Source organism: Rousettus aegyptiacus, unplaced genomic scaffold, assembly GCF_014176215.1.
Source record: "Rousettus aegyptiacus isolate mRouAeg1 unplaced genomic scaffold, mRouAeg1.p scaffold_m13_p_3, whole genome shotgun sequence".
Classification (NCBI taxonomy): Eukaryota; Metazoa; Chordata; class Mammalia; order Chiroptera; family Pteropodidae; genus Rousettus; species Rousettus aegyptiacus.
In genome coordinates this window covers 31,659,491-31,674,858 of record NW_023416306.1, presented here as the reverse complement: position 1 = coordinate 31,674,858, position 15,368 = coordinate 31,659,491, and the positions used below count along the sequence as shown (strand labels likewise).

Genomic DNA, 15,368 nt, shown 5'->3' with positions numbered 1-15,368 from the left:
GTAGGGAAATGATTTGCTTCTAAATGGCCAGTGACAAGATAAAGTGGTCCAATCAGTAAAAAACAATAGCAATAAAAGGGGACAAGAGCTGTAAAGCCTTCTTTAATTTTCACCTAGTATTCTCACTCTTTAGAAACAGCTCATGGAGTCACAAAATAAAACTTGACTAGTAGTACCATGTGTGAGAGATACATCCAAAATTGTGTTCCTCAGAATGATTAAAAGTTTTTAAGAGTAGGAAAAAAATAGAAAGCTAAAAAAAAAAATAACAATAAAACAAGCATTATAATATTCATATCAGACATACTTGAATTTACAGAAAATCAGAAAACACAGGAGGAAATGTTATAATGATAAAGACTGAGAACCACAATGAAGCTCTGTCATAAATATTATACACAAAATAATATAGCATCAGAATTCACAAAACAAAAACAGTAAGAAATACATTGAGAAATGGATAGAAATATAGTAATAGTAGAAAATTTTAATTTACCTCTCTTAGCCCATGTCTGATCAATAAACCATACAATAAGTAAGGACATAGAGGAATTGATTTGTTAAATTAATGAGATAAATCAGATTAAAAGGTATCAAACTCCATACCTTTAAAATCTAGAATATAGTCTTTGTAAATGCCCATGGATTTTTAACAAATGACCACATTGGTTAAGGCCACAAAAAACAACAAACAAAATACTAAATACATTTCAAAAAGTAGAATGAGTACAGATAGCATTCCCTAATCACAGTGCACTTAAACTAGGAGGTAAGAGCAAAACCAGAAACTGCAAACCAATAGAAAGGTTGAAAATTAAACAAACAAAAACAAAAAAACAATAGAGTGGAATATGATTCAGCCTTAAAAAGACAAAAAATTCTGTCACATGCTACAAGTGAATAAACTTTAGTGAAGACATTATGCTATGTGAAATAAGCCAGTTACAAAAAGACAAATATCGTATGATTCCACTTGTATGAAGTATCTAGATAGTCAAATTAATAGAGACAGAAAGTGGAATCATCATTTCCAGGGGCTGGGAGGAGTGGGAACCGGAAAGCTGATGTTGAATGGATATAAAGTTTCAGCTTCGCAAGATGACGATGTTCATCTTGTATATTGTGCAACAATATGAGTATACTAAGTGCTATTGCACCGTACACTTGAAAACGGTTGAGATGATTAATTTTGTGTTATGTGTATTTTAGGAGAGTCTCAATTAATTTTCAAAGTGTAAAATATCAATTTTAAAAAATGATAATTTCCAAGGAAGTAGTGCAAAAGACAAGTCAAAGGAATGAGCGTTTTTATGCTTCTTGGCTATGTCTCACATAATCTTCAGGTGAGGATTCAGAGGGATAAATTCTGAGCGATACAAGCTCCAAAACTGACACACTGACTTTGCTCGAAAAATGTTGGTTTCCTTCCTGCATTCATTTAACAAGCATATGTGCCAGGCCCTGTGTTAGGCCCTGGAAAGACCAAAAGTTTTGAGTTTGTCTCTCTCCTGGGGACCAATAGCCTTGGGGGAAAGGAAGCCTTGAGGAGATATGTACACCAGCTTGTGAAATGGATAGCCTGGCCCCTTGTCTAAAGGGCTACAGGAAAGGGGAGAGGATAAAGAAGAAGTTCTACCAGGGTCAGGCCATTGGAGATGGACTTTAAAGGAAAGCTAAGACTTCACCAGAAGTAAAGAATTGTGAAAGGCAATGCAGGCAGAGGAAACTGTAAGAGCAAAGGACCAGAAAACAAAACTGAAAATTCTGTTCAACCTTACCAGGTAGTTCCAAGAAGAAAGGAAGTGGAAAGGAGTAGAGACAGCCAAAGATTAGGTCCCGCTCCTCTCTGAAGTTAACTTCTTTCTTACCTGGGCTTCTAATTATGGCTTTTTCATTATGACCGTAGGTAAATCACTTCACCTTTCTAAGTGTCAGTTTCCTTATCTATAAAATGAAACTGATAATGCCACCTGGTTTTCATGAGGATAAAATGAGATTAAGTGTGTTTAGAGTTTTGAGACACACATTTGAGCACACAGGAAATGCTGGTTTGCTTTAGGTGCACATATTTTATAGACTAACATTCTCCAACTCAATTATATTCCTTGCTCTCTTTGAAGGTCTTGATGTCCCTGATTCTTCCTTTCCTAAAGTTTCTTCCAGGATTCTCTCTATACACTTATATACCAGATTGTTAGCTCCCTGAGGAAAGAGACAACATTGACTCTTCCTAATGTCTTCAGGACCTAACACTTGGTCAAAAAAGAATAGACTCCTTAGCTTCAGGTGGTCTAATCAAAGTCACAGCCACTGTATGTCAGCAACCACGGTGCCATGAACATCTGGGTCTCAACATATATCGAAGATGAACATGTCTACAGGGGCAGCAGCAACTCCACGTCCTTTGGTAGGTCCCCCTGCCCCCCACCGTCCCGTCCCTGTACCTGGCACACAGCATCTTCCATGCTTGGTAACTTAGTTTATTTATTAACTAATTTATTCATCCAAGACAGACATGTCAACAAACAAGATTGCGTTAGAGGTCTGTGCAATATGCAGTGGGCACCAGGAGAAGGAGCATCTAAGCCTCACTGGGTGTATCAGAAAGGCTTCATAGAGGAGCAGCATGAGGCGGTCTTTGAGTGATCAGTAGGGAAGGATATGGGGGTTAAAGAAAAAAAAAACACACAGTTAAGGGATAGAGCTTGGGGCCCCTGGAGTTTCTTGCAAGGCTGAGCAACTATTTCCCACGAAGCCATGCCCAGTGGCAGGGACACAGCAACTATTAACCTCCTCTGGAGGGTTCTCTGCAAATCCTCCTCTCACCAGCTCAGCACTCTCAGCCTTACATCATTGGTCAGAGGTTTTTCCCTAAGGAGAACTGAGCTCTGCTAAAGTCCCAGAGTAAGCAGTAATAGAGCAGAGATTAGCATCTGACTGAGTTATAGTCCTGGCTTTTCTATTCTTAACTCTAGGCTTTTATGGAGCTCTGGGGGGCTGAGCTGCCTTTTAAAGCCCACACTTGGGAAGCAAGGTAAGTACAACTGGCTAACCATTAGAAAAAAAACTAAGTTAGTGCTCCAAGTCATGGCTGACATTAGAACAAATTCCAGATGGCTAAAAGATTTAAATGTAAGACATGAAATCATAAAAATAGTAAAAGAGAAAAATAGATGAATATTTATAACTTTGGAAGAGAGGGGAGTACAGAAGACCATTATAAGTTTAACACCAAAGGCAGATAATAAAGAAAAGATTGAAACTAATAAAAAAAAAAATATGCACTAGAAAGTGGAACAAAAGTAGAAATGTTAAAAAAGAACTCTAATTTCAGAGTTAATGGACATGAGGAAAAGAGCCCTGGGCCATGCCTTGGAGTGGTTCATTGGAAAGCTGCATTTAAAGTATCCGTTGAAATTATCCCCTTCCTTCTTCTCACAATTATACTAATCAGCCAGCTGCAGGAGGGATTTATCTCAGACCAAATCAGTGAGTGTAGGCTCTGAGGCTGGAGGCAGGGCCTTCCTTTGACATGCCTAGGACGGAAAGAGAATTGCTGTTCCCAAAAGATAAGACAGGCTCTGTTCTTTCTTACATAGTACCACATATTTATACCCAACCAGTACATTCCACTCATCCTGCAAAGTTACTAATTCAGGCTCAGTTAACAGAATAGATTAAAAAAAAAAAAGAATGCATAATCTAAAGCTGACCAAATGTCTAGAATTATTAAACATTTGAGTAAAGTCAGGACTACAAAACAAAACCATCAAAATCTACCATCAGAAAAATTAGCATCCAGGAAACAGAACTGATAAGTACTAAAGAACAAGACTTTAGATTAAGTGTAATGAATATTTCATCTATTAAAAAATGATCAACTGGAGATTTTGGAAATTTAAGAACTCGATTTTCCAAATAAAAATTCAATGTGCTGAACCACAAAACTGAAAGGCTAAAGAGTGAGTGAATAACAGAGTTGAAAGATCAAATAGAGAAATTCTTCTGAATTTCAGTTCAGAAGAACAGGGAGAGAAGTATAAAAGAAACTTAGGAAGTGTGGAGGATGCATCTAGAAGTTCTACCATCTTATTTAATAGGAATTCCAGACTAAGGGAACAGAAGGAATGGGGGGAGTGTAAATATGTACATACATACATACATACATACATACATACATACATACATACATACAGTTAACCCTTGAACAACGTGGGGATTAGGCATGCTGATGCCCCCACCCCAAAGCAGTCAAAATCTGCATGTAACTGACTCCCCCAGAATTCGATTGTTTCTCAGTATCCACAGGTGATTGGTTCTGGGACCATCGTGAGTACCAAAATCTGAGGATGCTCAAGTTTCTTATATAAAATGGCAAAGAGCAATGCAACCACAGATTCCCAAACTTGGATCAAAAATACTAATTTTAATCTGCACTTGTTTGAATCTGTGGATGCAAAACCTGGGGAAATGGAGGGTTAAGCTACATTTATTGAAAAATATTCATGTGTAAGTGGGTATGTGCAGTTCAAACCCGTGTTATTCAAGGGTCAACTGTAATGACCCTTTTCTAGAGATAAAGAAAGGCATAAGCTTTCACATTAAGATGACCCACTAAGCAACAAGAGAAATAAAACAAAACAAAAAGCAAAAAAAGACATACGCCTAGAGGAATTACGATGAAATTTCAGAACGCCGAGCATAAAGGAAATATTAAGCAATTTTGTTCCGTCCTCTTATATTTATAAGTGCATTTTTCTAGGAAGAGGATCTAAAACAAGTATTCAATTCCCAAGAGAGCAACCAAAAAGGAACTCTAAGAACCACTGCCCTCTATTAAGACAATTTCTCTGAACAGGAAGACTGGCGGAGAGGATCAACCCCATGTTGAGACAGAAAGACATAGAAAATGCCATGTGAAGACAGAGGCAGAGTTTGGAGCGATGCATCTACGAGCCAAGGAATGCCACGATTACCTGCTATCATCAGAAACTGAAAGAATCATGGGGCAGATTCTCCCTCAGAGTCCTCAGAGGAAACCAACTCTGCCAACATCTTGATCTCAGACTTCTAGCCTGTGAGAGAATAAATTTCTGTGGTTGTAGGCCACCCAGTTTGTGATATATTTTTATGGTAAAATGAGGAAATGAATGCACTTCCCTAAATGAAACTTTATTTTACCTCAGGTATAAATTTCTCATTTTTAGCATGAGTCAGTGGGAGTCCGAGCTTAAGTCCTGCAGGGCCAGGGCTGAGACAAGGCCTGTAAGGTGCCCAAAATTCCAGGAGGCAGTCATTCTTAGGTTCCTGCAAGGGCTGATCCTAGGAGTGAGTGCCTCCTTAAGAGCCAGGCACCTGTGGCAATGCTAGGGTGTATGGCAGTAGTTCTTCTAGCATGCTTTATCTAAAATATTTGAGTGGTGATTTGGAGCTAATTATAAAGTATAGTTTCTAGCCAGTGAGCCCAAGGCAGAGCTAACATAAATTTCTCATCATCTCAGAATACTTTTTCTTTACTTAAAGTGGAAGCTGAGGGGTAACAGAATATGTCACCCCCAAAATATGACTGCAGAAGTTCAGGACATGCCACCCCAAAACATGGTGCTTTGGTATATTGATTATTTCATGCTGAAGGCGCTTGAAAAATAGCAAATGCAGGAAGAGTTCTCTGAACTCCTTTTTTCTGCCTAAAGACGACAGATCCTCCGAAACAACTCAATTGTCGTAAATTTCCTCTCTAGTAGTTTTATCAGCCAGGGAAGATTGACTCTTATCCCGGAAGAAGAGACTAGAGGTCACACTCAAACTTTGTCACAAACTATCACATCTCCTATCTATTCTTGTAAGGGCTCATTTCTCTTTCCTAAAAATTATTTCCACTCCCCAAGTGACCTATATCTCCCTCTTTTTCCCTTGAATTCTAAACCACTTTGGAGCGTTACTCATTTTCCTCTGGGTCTCTCCCATGTGTACATGACTTATACATGTTAATAAACTTATGTTTATTTTTTTCTTGTTAATCTGTGTTGTATTGCAGAGATGTCAGCCAAGAACTTAGAAAAGTAGAGGGGAAATTATTTTTCCTCCCCTAGAAGTCTTACAAACTTGAATGCTCTCTTTCCCACCTGCCTCATTCACTCCTATCTATCAATTAATCAATTCTCTATGCTAGGTTCTGGGGATGAAGAATTGCATAAGACATCAAAGGTGGTGGAAGACAGATACATTAAAAAAAATTTTTTTTAAAGAAAGAAAAGAAAAAAATTACCATAGAGAGTGGTAAATGCTATAAAAGAGATAATTTCAGGGACCTATGAGAGCTCAACACAGTGATTTATCACCCAGACCAGTTGGGGGTAAGAAAATGGTACCTACATTACCTCTTTAAGAATAAATAATTGTTAACTAGTGAGAGGAAAAGAAGGAAAGAGGAAAGAGGAGTGACAGATTAGATGAAAGAGGAAAATAAAGAGTCAAGAATAACACCCAGTTACCTTGGGTGATTAAGTAAATGTAGTCCCAGTCACTAAGACAGGTCAGACCAGAAAAGGAACAGATACAAAGGAAAACAGATTAATTTAGTCATGGATATGCTGAGTCTCAGGTACCTGTGATATACAAGGAAAGATAACCAACACAGCATGTCCTAAGTGTTTTCTAAGAACCCAAGTTCCAGGATATGCTAATATTCCAGGAAAAAAGGGAAGAGGAATCTGTCGAAGGTAGTACTAGCCCAGGTTTCCTAGAAAACAGAACCTGAGGCAAGGATTATGTGCTGACATTTTTTATGGAGGTGCAAACACAAAGCCTCGAGAATGATATAAAAAGGAGGCAAGGAGGGATGTGAAACAATGCAAGATGAGGTGAGAAGCAGCTGGTTAGCCACAGAACTACATGGTTGGGGGTTTTGAGAAACAAATAGGTGATGATGAAAGCCTAGAGAATGGAGGAGATCATCCAAGAAGAGTCTATAGAATGATCCTAAGTCTGAGTCCTGGGGTATATCTGAGTCCTGAGGTATACCAGTATTAAAGGACAAACACAGGAAGAAGATCCTGTAAGAGAGACAAGGAAGACACAGTCACAGAATTAGGACAATCAGAAACCTTCATTAGATAATTATAGCAGAAAGAAATTTATGACCAGGTATAGGTGAGCAGAGGACACTGTAGGACCAAGCTACTCAAAAATCCATCCTAACCATCAGGTATGACCCTGGAGCTTTTTAGAAATGCAGAACCTGAGATCTCACTCCATATCTATTGAATCAGAATCTACCCTTTAGCTGGATCATCAGACCATTCATATAAATATTAAAGTTGGAGAAACTCTGGTTTACAACATGGCTGGAAGGGATGGAGGAGTGGACTTAATATGGAGTTTCCAGAGATCACTGCAAGCCCTCAGAATCATCATACTTCTGCCATCATGATCAGGAAAGAAGCCACCATCACAAGTGCTACAAAAAGCTGCTGAACCAGGAAGCTGGTGACTGTGATGAAATCAGTCTGCCACACTCCACACCAGCAAAATTGGTGCCTCGCTTGTTGCCTCTTCCCACTTAATTTAGTTCTGTGTTCAAGTCTCTGTTCAAGTAAGTTCATTTAATTGGCCATTTCTAAATCACATTTGGAATGCCAGCTGCAAGGGAGTCCAGAAAGTGTGGCTTCCCATCTATAACATACTAGTAAGAAGTAGAAAGGTCCACAGTATTCATCATTGGTGGTGTCATGGAAGCCCTGACAGGTCCTGATAGCTGTTCCCCAATATCTATTCTCCCCTTCATCCACAGGAATAGAAGTTTTAGCTGGGCCTATTACTGACCAGAATAAAGATGTTTCCCAGCCTCTCTGTATATAGATATGACCATGTGACTAAGTTTGGGCCAATATTATTAAAGTGGAAATGTGATATAGAAGCTATCAGGAATCTTCGAGAGACAACAGGACCATATCCTTCACATTCTTCTTTGTCACTCCCTCCAACTTGGTGAGATGCCACCATCTTGGACTATGAGATTCAGAGTTACTCCCTGGGGTTGGCTAAGCAGAGCTAGAAAGAGCCTGAGTCCCTGAGGACCTCACAGGCCACCATTCCTGCTCTGATGACTTACTGCTATAAACACAAAAGACAAATCAACAATTGTTACCTTGAATCACTCCCAGCAGAACCTAATCCTAGCCCATACAGATTTCAAGGGCACTGGTTCTTAACATTTTGGCAGATCTCTTGGAGAATCCAATAAATTCCCTGGACCATCCTCCCTAGAAAAATACATGTTTGTACAACACTTTGGATAACAATTTCAGAGACTGAATGGTGTTTCTTTCTGAAGACAGTTTAGAGACTGATGGATCCCTGGTTAAGAACTCCTAGAGTTAAGATTTTTGAGAAAAAAAAAATTATAATCAACAAGCAAATGACTCAGAGGAAAGGTAAGAACAGACGAGTGGTTCCTGGATTTTTCTCCAGACTGTTGTTATTGGTAGGAGCAATTTCAGTGGGCCGGGGTAGGGAAGAAGCCAAACTGTAGAGTGTTGGGAGAATGGGACTCGATAAACTGGAGGCAGCAAGTATTGTTAACCATTTAGAGTATCTTGGCCCCAAAAGTAGTGGTGGCCAGGAAACAGCGGAGGCCATGGGCTCCAGGGAGTGTTTTCCAGGCTTTCCTCTCTTTCTAGGACCAGACCAGCCAGAATGAGAGTGATCTGGGATTTCACACACCATTTAGTGTTGCACCCTGTCTAGTGGCTTTGGCCCTCACTCCTCTGGATATGCCGATGCTGTCTCAGAAACAAGGAGAGAAAGGGAGCCTGGGAATGGGACGCATCTCTGAAGAAATGAAGACTAGAGGATGAGTTTGGCTGAGTCAGAGTAGATGCCAAGGCTTTTCTCCCTCAGATGCTTTACATTATAATGCCTCTGGGCACTGTCCCCTCCCTCTTATCCTCAGGGGTTGCACTGTAGCTGGATCCCAGGCCTGAAACAAATGCCACCAATAGCCTTGGCATATCTGTGGAGCTAACCAGCATATCTACGGAGCTAATGTCAAAGTAGACCACAGCTTTTTCTCTGGAGAAGAGGAACCACACCACAGGTCCTAGTGTGTCCTGGTCTCTCTTCTCACCAGGGAGCTCTTGCATGCTTTTCTACAATCAGCCCTCTGACTGGCTGGCTTTCCTGATGTTCTTCCATGATTCTCTTTACCCTAACTTTGCCATCCCAGGCTTATCCCTGAGCCCTTCTTTTTCATCATTCCCTGAACACATTAGTCATTTACTTCTTCTTTTCTTTAACATGATCCTTCCGAATGATAAAACCACCTTCCCAATCAAAGATTTATTGTGCAGGAAACCCTCTCCAGCTCCCCACCATGGTGAAATTAGACAAAGGCTAGTCACATGTGGGAAACTGGAGAAGGAAATGACTCTGATTTATGCCAGAGCCCCAGGGAGCAGCGCTGGCAATGGAAGCCTATCACAGAGGCGCTACCCTGAGCAGCCGACCCTTTGTGAGGACACAAAGTACCCATTTATCTCCTGTCTTGGGAGGAAGCAAGGGTCCTCACTGGGCCTGGCACTTGCCAGTTTACCTATTGCTGGGCCAAACTATCAGGTTTCAGAAGTCCCTCAAAGATCTCAGGCATGAGAAGCGAGGGTCTCAGGTCAGAGCCAGAGAAGAGTTTGCTCTCGCCTCTGTGACTCCCACTTGCTCCGTGACTCCCAGTACATGCTCTTGCTCTTCAGGAATACGGCAGCCTCCAAAAATGAGACTGGGTTTACAAAGTGGAAATTATCCAACAAAACTTGTAAACATCCCACCAGGACCCCTCCCACTTCCCACTACCAGGTCTTAATGTTTGAAAACAAGCTTAGCAGTCATAGGATAAATAAGAGTTGAGCTAAACAGATTCGATTATTGGTGGGCTTAGTCACTAGGGTGGTCTTGTCTTCCTCCCTTAATATTTCCTGGGTGAGGAGGAAAAATTCAGCAAAAGAAATTAGCTTCCCCTTGAAATTTTAGCAGAGTATCTAGAAAAAAATATGGGCTTTGGCCTCCAAAAAACCTGGGTCCCAATCCTATCCCTGCCAATAACCTGCTATGTGACTTTGCTCATATCTCTTAACTTCTCTGAGCTTCCACTTACTTTCTCAGCTGTAAAATAAGGATTATAATTTCTCTTACACAAAGTTGTAAGAAGCCAATGAAATAATGTATGCACAGTTCCTGGCTTTTACTAAGTTACTAGCCTGCTTGGAAATAGAACTTCTAGATAACTTCTCATTTCCCATTTTTGGAAATTCTCTCCTCTCTGCTCTCAGCTTATTTTCTTCTCTCTCATCATTTATTTCCCCAGCATCAGGAAAGATTTCATAGGTCACTGCTATTCAGAGGTCCAGGAGAAGCAGCATCACCTAGTAGCTTATTAAAAATAGAGAATGTCAGGCCCCACCCCAGATGCTCTGAGTCTGAATCTGCATTTTAATAAGACCCCCAAGTTTTTCTCTGTGCATATTAAAGTTTGAGAAGCACTTGCACTAGGACACCTCTTATTTCTTTTATTTACATTAAATACCACAGGGTTTCAATAATTCACACCACTGTGAAAGTTGACATGAGGGGGCCATTTTAAAATGGAGCCAGAGCAGCCACTCAAGAAAGACTGTCTTGTGTGTCTTGCTCCTTGAAACTTTGAACTGTTTGAACTGGGCTAGTACTTTGGACTGGGCCAGACCAACATTGTCTTCCAAACTTTGTGAAGTTAATAGGAAAGCAGACATCCTGACCACAAGGCTGATTATGGACTCTCATTCTGAAGACAGAATTAATATCCAGCCATATATAGCTAAAGAATAACTCGGCTTATTAGCATCAATAAGAATTTCTTTCTTCTATTCATATAATTATCCTCTTCATTTTCTCATAAAAACCCTTTGTCCACACCCTGTCATCGAGGCACTTTTTGGGTTACTGCCTGAATCTGTGCTTCCAGAATTGCAATTCTTTGATCCCAAATAAACCCTTGTTGCCTCTCATTGTGGCTTTTTAATTTTAGGTTAATATCACTTAACAGGAGTTTCCCTCCAGCAAATTGCATACTACATACTGAAAACTTCTTAACTGTGACACTTAAGTAACAACAACAAATCATAATATTAATAAAATTAATAATAACACAATCTAACACTTGTTTAATGCATTGGTATTTACAACATCCTTTTATATATAATCTCATCTGACTCTAGAATATAGTCATAGGCTGCATAATGACGTTTTGGTCAATGCCAGACCACATATACAAAGGTGGTCCCATGAGGTTATAATGAAGCTGAAAAATTTCTATTGCCTAATGATGCTGTAGCTATTGTAAAATCATAACGCAATGCATTACTCACATGTTTGGGTTGATGCCGTGGTAAATAAACCTACTGTGCTGCCAATCGTCTAGAAGTATAGCACATGAAATTATATACAGTACAAAACACTTGATAATGATAATAAACAACTGTGTTAGTGGTTTATGAATTTGCTATACTATACTTTTTATCTCTCTTTTTAAAAGTTTGCTGTAAAACAGTATGCCGTGTTATGCGGGCAACAGCCTCATACTTCTTGGGTTTACTGCATCTTTTGATTGCATTATTTTCTCCTGTACTTGATTTAATCTCATGTTGTTTTGTGCAGTAACATGTTGTGTAGGACTGTAGCCTAGGAGCACTAGGCTGGGAGTGTAGTAGGCTATACATCTAGGTTTGTGTTGTTGTAGCCACCGGCCCCCAAAAGACACACGGACCACCAGAACTCAGTGAGTTATAGGAAACACTCTTTATTCAGCCAGCTGGGTCTGCCAGGGGTACGCAGACCCCAAATTAAGCAGCCCCGAAATGTTGAGTTACAGGAGTTTTAAGCCCAAAATGCCATTCTTCATTCTGTCTAAACACAAAGGTCTATCCTTCTTCTATTCATTACTTGTCAACTCACAGGTCAGGTGCAGAAGCAGAAAGCTTATTGTTAGAATGTTATGTTCCTATGGGTGACAGCCTATGTTCCCATGGACACAGTCAAGCAGTAATTTTCCTGCAAGTAATACATTTCTAGCAGTCATTTTTCAGCCATTACAGTGTAAGTGACCTCTATGATGTTCTCATAGAGCTGAATTTGCCTAACAATGCATTTCTCATAATGCATGCCCATTGTTAAACCAAACATGACTACATGGGATAGTTATCTTCAATCAGAGAGTGCTTAAGCAAGTAATGATTAAATGATTGATTGAATGAATGACTTGGAAACTACTTTGTGGAGAGAAACCGAATTACAAGAGGGCTTTTAGGGTTACACCAATAGGAATTTTGTTCAGCCACTAGTAAGAAAGAGCCAAAACAATAGTGACCTAAATAAAGTAGAGGCTTATTTTCCTCTCACATGATAAATTGTCTTCAGGCAGACCAGGCAGATGTGGGGACTCTACAAGGTCCCAGAAGCGGAAATTCTTTTGTCTTCTGCTCTGCTATAACTTGAAGCACATAACTTCAATCCTTAAGATCATCTCATGGACAAAGGATGACTGCTAGAGCTCTACTTATCCAGTTCCTGTCCTAGGGATGAAGACAGAAGAATAGAGGAAAAGAGCAGAGGGGTGCTCGCTAGCTAAGTTAACCCCTTTAAAAAGCAAAGGGGACCAAAGCTTTGCCACTTTGAAACTGCCTTTTGGAATATTGATTTTAACATGTTTACTAAGAAGCAAAAGGCTCAGAAAAAACCTTTGACCTTTTCCCTCCCTGCCTAAGAAATTCAGAGAGAAAGGCCTACTCCAGGAAGGAAATCTTAGGATGTTCGCCTTAACCCAATTTGAATTAAGTATGGTAAATAAGGAGGGATTCAAGCAGGGGCCAGTGTACTAGGTCCCCACCCTCCAGGGTCTCATTGTTTCATTGTTTCCGGGTTGCCTAGCAAAAATTTGTCTGACATGTGTGCTCTGCTCTTCCTCAACTACCTATAAATTGCTCTTTCTCACTTCTAATATCTAAGACCCTGTTCTGCTCCTTTCTCTTTTGTCCAAAGTGTCATATATACCCAATATAGTCTCACTTGGTCTTTGGAATTTTCATACTTATGTGAATTTCCCATGCACATGTATTAAAATTTTATTTTCTCCTGTCACTCTGTCTCTGTTAATTTGATTACCCTAGCTAGAAGAACCTAGAAGGTGAGTGGAAAAGTATTATCTTTTTAGCTCCAAAAACAGCTTTCTCAAAACCCCACCCAATCACTTCCCCTGACTTTTCATTAGCTGTCCCCATCTGCAAGCAAGGCAAGGAAATGTGGTTTTATTAGCCAGGCACATTGCCACCTCCAATTCAAGAGTAAGGAAGGTGAGAATAATAACTCTTAGGAAGAAAGCTAGCATTCTCTGCCAAAAAGGGTCCAGATGAAAAGGAAGAATCCAGTATAGCCACCTTAAGAGCAGCAGTGGCCTTAGGCTGAGGGATATAGCCAGGGAGGTAGGTAGAAAAATACCCCAATCTCCCTTACCTCCCTCACTTCGTCTCCTGCCAAGGCTCTCATTAGCTGAACACAATAAGAAACCAGAGGGCAGAAGTGGGTCATGCTCCCAGGTCCAAGAGCAGGGCAGAGTGGGGAGTAGCATGATTCTGGAGGGGGAAGAAAATAGAGGCATACTGTATCAATTAAGGAAAGATTGGACTGTTGTTTTATTTAGAACTTTAGCAGGAGAGTTCATCACTGCAGAAAATCATAACAGAATAGCCGTAGTACAGGTGGTATTTGAGTCAATGATGGAACACATCTGTATCAGTCTATATTCCTAGTTGCATATTCACAGGTGATCTGTTTAAGGCACAAGCACATGGCTGTTTCATTTTATCTTCTGGTGGGGGCCTATCCGAACATTTCTATATTGAAATATAAATACTTTTAAAAATATATAGAATGCTTCACAAATTTCTGTGTCATTCTTGTCTTAATCTTCTTTGTATCATTCCAGTTTTAACAAGTGTGCTGCTCAAGAGAGCATGAAGTATATATTCTTGTATTATAAATGTATTTTATTTCTCTCTTTACATTGTGGCATTTTATGATTTAACGTCAAGAAATTGTGATGTAAATTGGTCATATTACCTATGAATGTTAAAGGCGGTGTTGACAAATATGTTTAAGGAATGGGCACTAGGTGACGAAGTTGAGAACTACAAGGTGTTGGGGACTCATAGTGCAGGACACTAAGAGCTTGATAAATATTTTTTGTTATTAAGGCTACTATCACCTTTTGTCACCTCCAAGCACAACTGAGTTGCACACCCTGGAGACCAATCCTACAATGAGTCAGCGGTGTGGTTGGAAGGGGCTCGGCCTAGAGCCGGTTCCCTGGGAGAAGCTGAATGACGCAAGCCTGGGTCCCGAGAAACCACAGCTCTGACACAGCCACCACCTCCCCCAGAGCAAGATGTGTTAGGAGAAAGGAACGCTCCTCTTGAGCTCTGGAAACCCCCAGTGAACCCCCAGCTAGGTGAGCGCGCAGGGGGCCCTCTGAACACACCAGCATCGTGGGATTTCCCCCCAAAGCCGGGGCAGCCGGCCAAGATCTGGTTCAAAGCTGCAAGTAGACACGCCCCGCAGAACTGACATCAGCGAGTAGGCCAGGAAGAGAGAGGTGGGGTTGGCCTGGGAGCCTGGGCGTTTCCTGCTCAGGGGACGGGAGGAGTGGAGAGGAGAGGGAGAACGGGAAAGAAGAAGGAGGACGGCTGGCTGAGGAATTAAGTTCTCATAAGTCTGACTCAGGCAGGTCCAGACAGCTGTAGAGAGGGGAAATAGGATACCAAGCTAACTCTCGGCCTGAAACTTGTCGTTAGAGACCCCTGTCTACATCTCCATTCTCGCCTCATGTCACTCCTTGCTATGCTCGAGACTCTCCCACAGAACTACTTAAAGATCCCTCCAAAAGCCAGGCAAATCCAGGCCTAAGTATGTAGATAGTTGTTTCCTTGAATTGCCTTTCCTTGGCTTACCTATCTCAAGGCTTCCTTGAAAACATCATCTTCTCTTGAAGTGTTCTCCAATTCGGACGTAATTTCTCTGGTCTATGTGCTAAAATCTGTAGGTGTCTAAGGTAAATGAAAACGGTCATTTATCAATTTAGTACAGTGTTCTCAAACTTTAGTGTGCACTGGAATCCCCCAGAAGGCTTGTTAAAGCAAGAACTGCCGGGCTCAGTCTGCAGAGTTTCTCATTCTAATTCTGGCCTGGGGTGGAGCCGAGAATTTTCACTTTCAACAAGTTCCCAGGTGTTGTTGATGCTGCTGGTCCAAGGATCACACTTTGAGTACCATTGGTTTAATGGAAGAAAT

The 15,368-nt window shown here is 40.7% G+C and overlaps 1 pseudogene; it reads right to left on the bottom strand.

Moving 5' to 3' along the window:
* Positions 1 to 13,942: 13,942 nt before the first annotated feature.
* LOC118601095 lies at positions 13,943 to 14,038 on the bottom strand (annotated as a pseudogene).
* Positions 14,039 to 15,368: the final 1,330 nt, after the last annotated feature.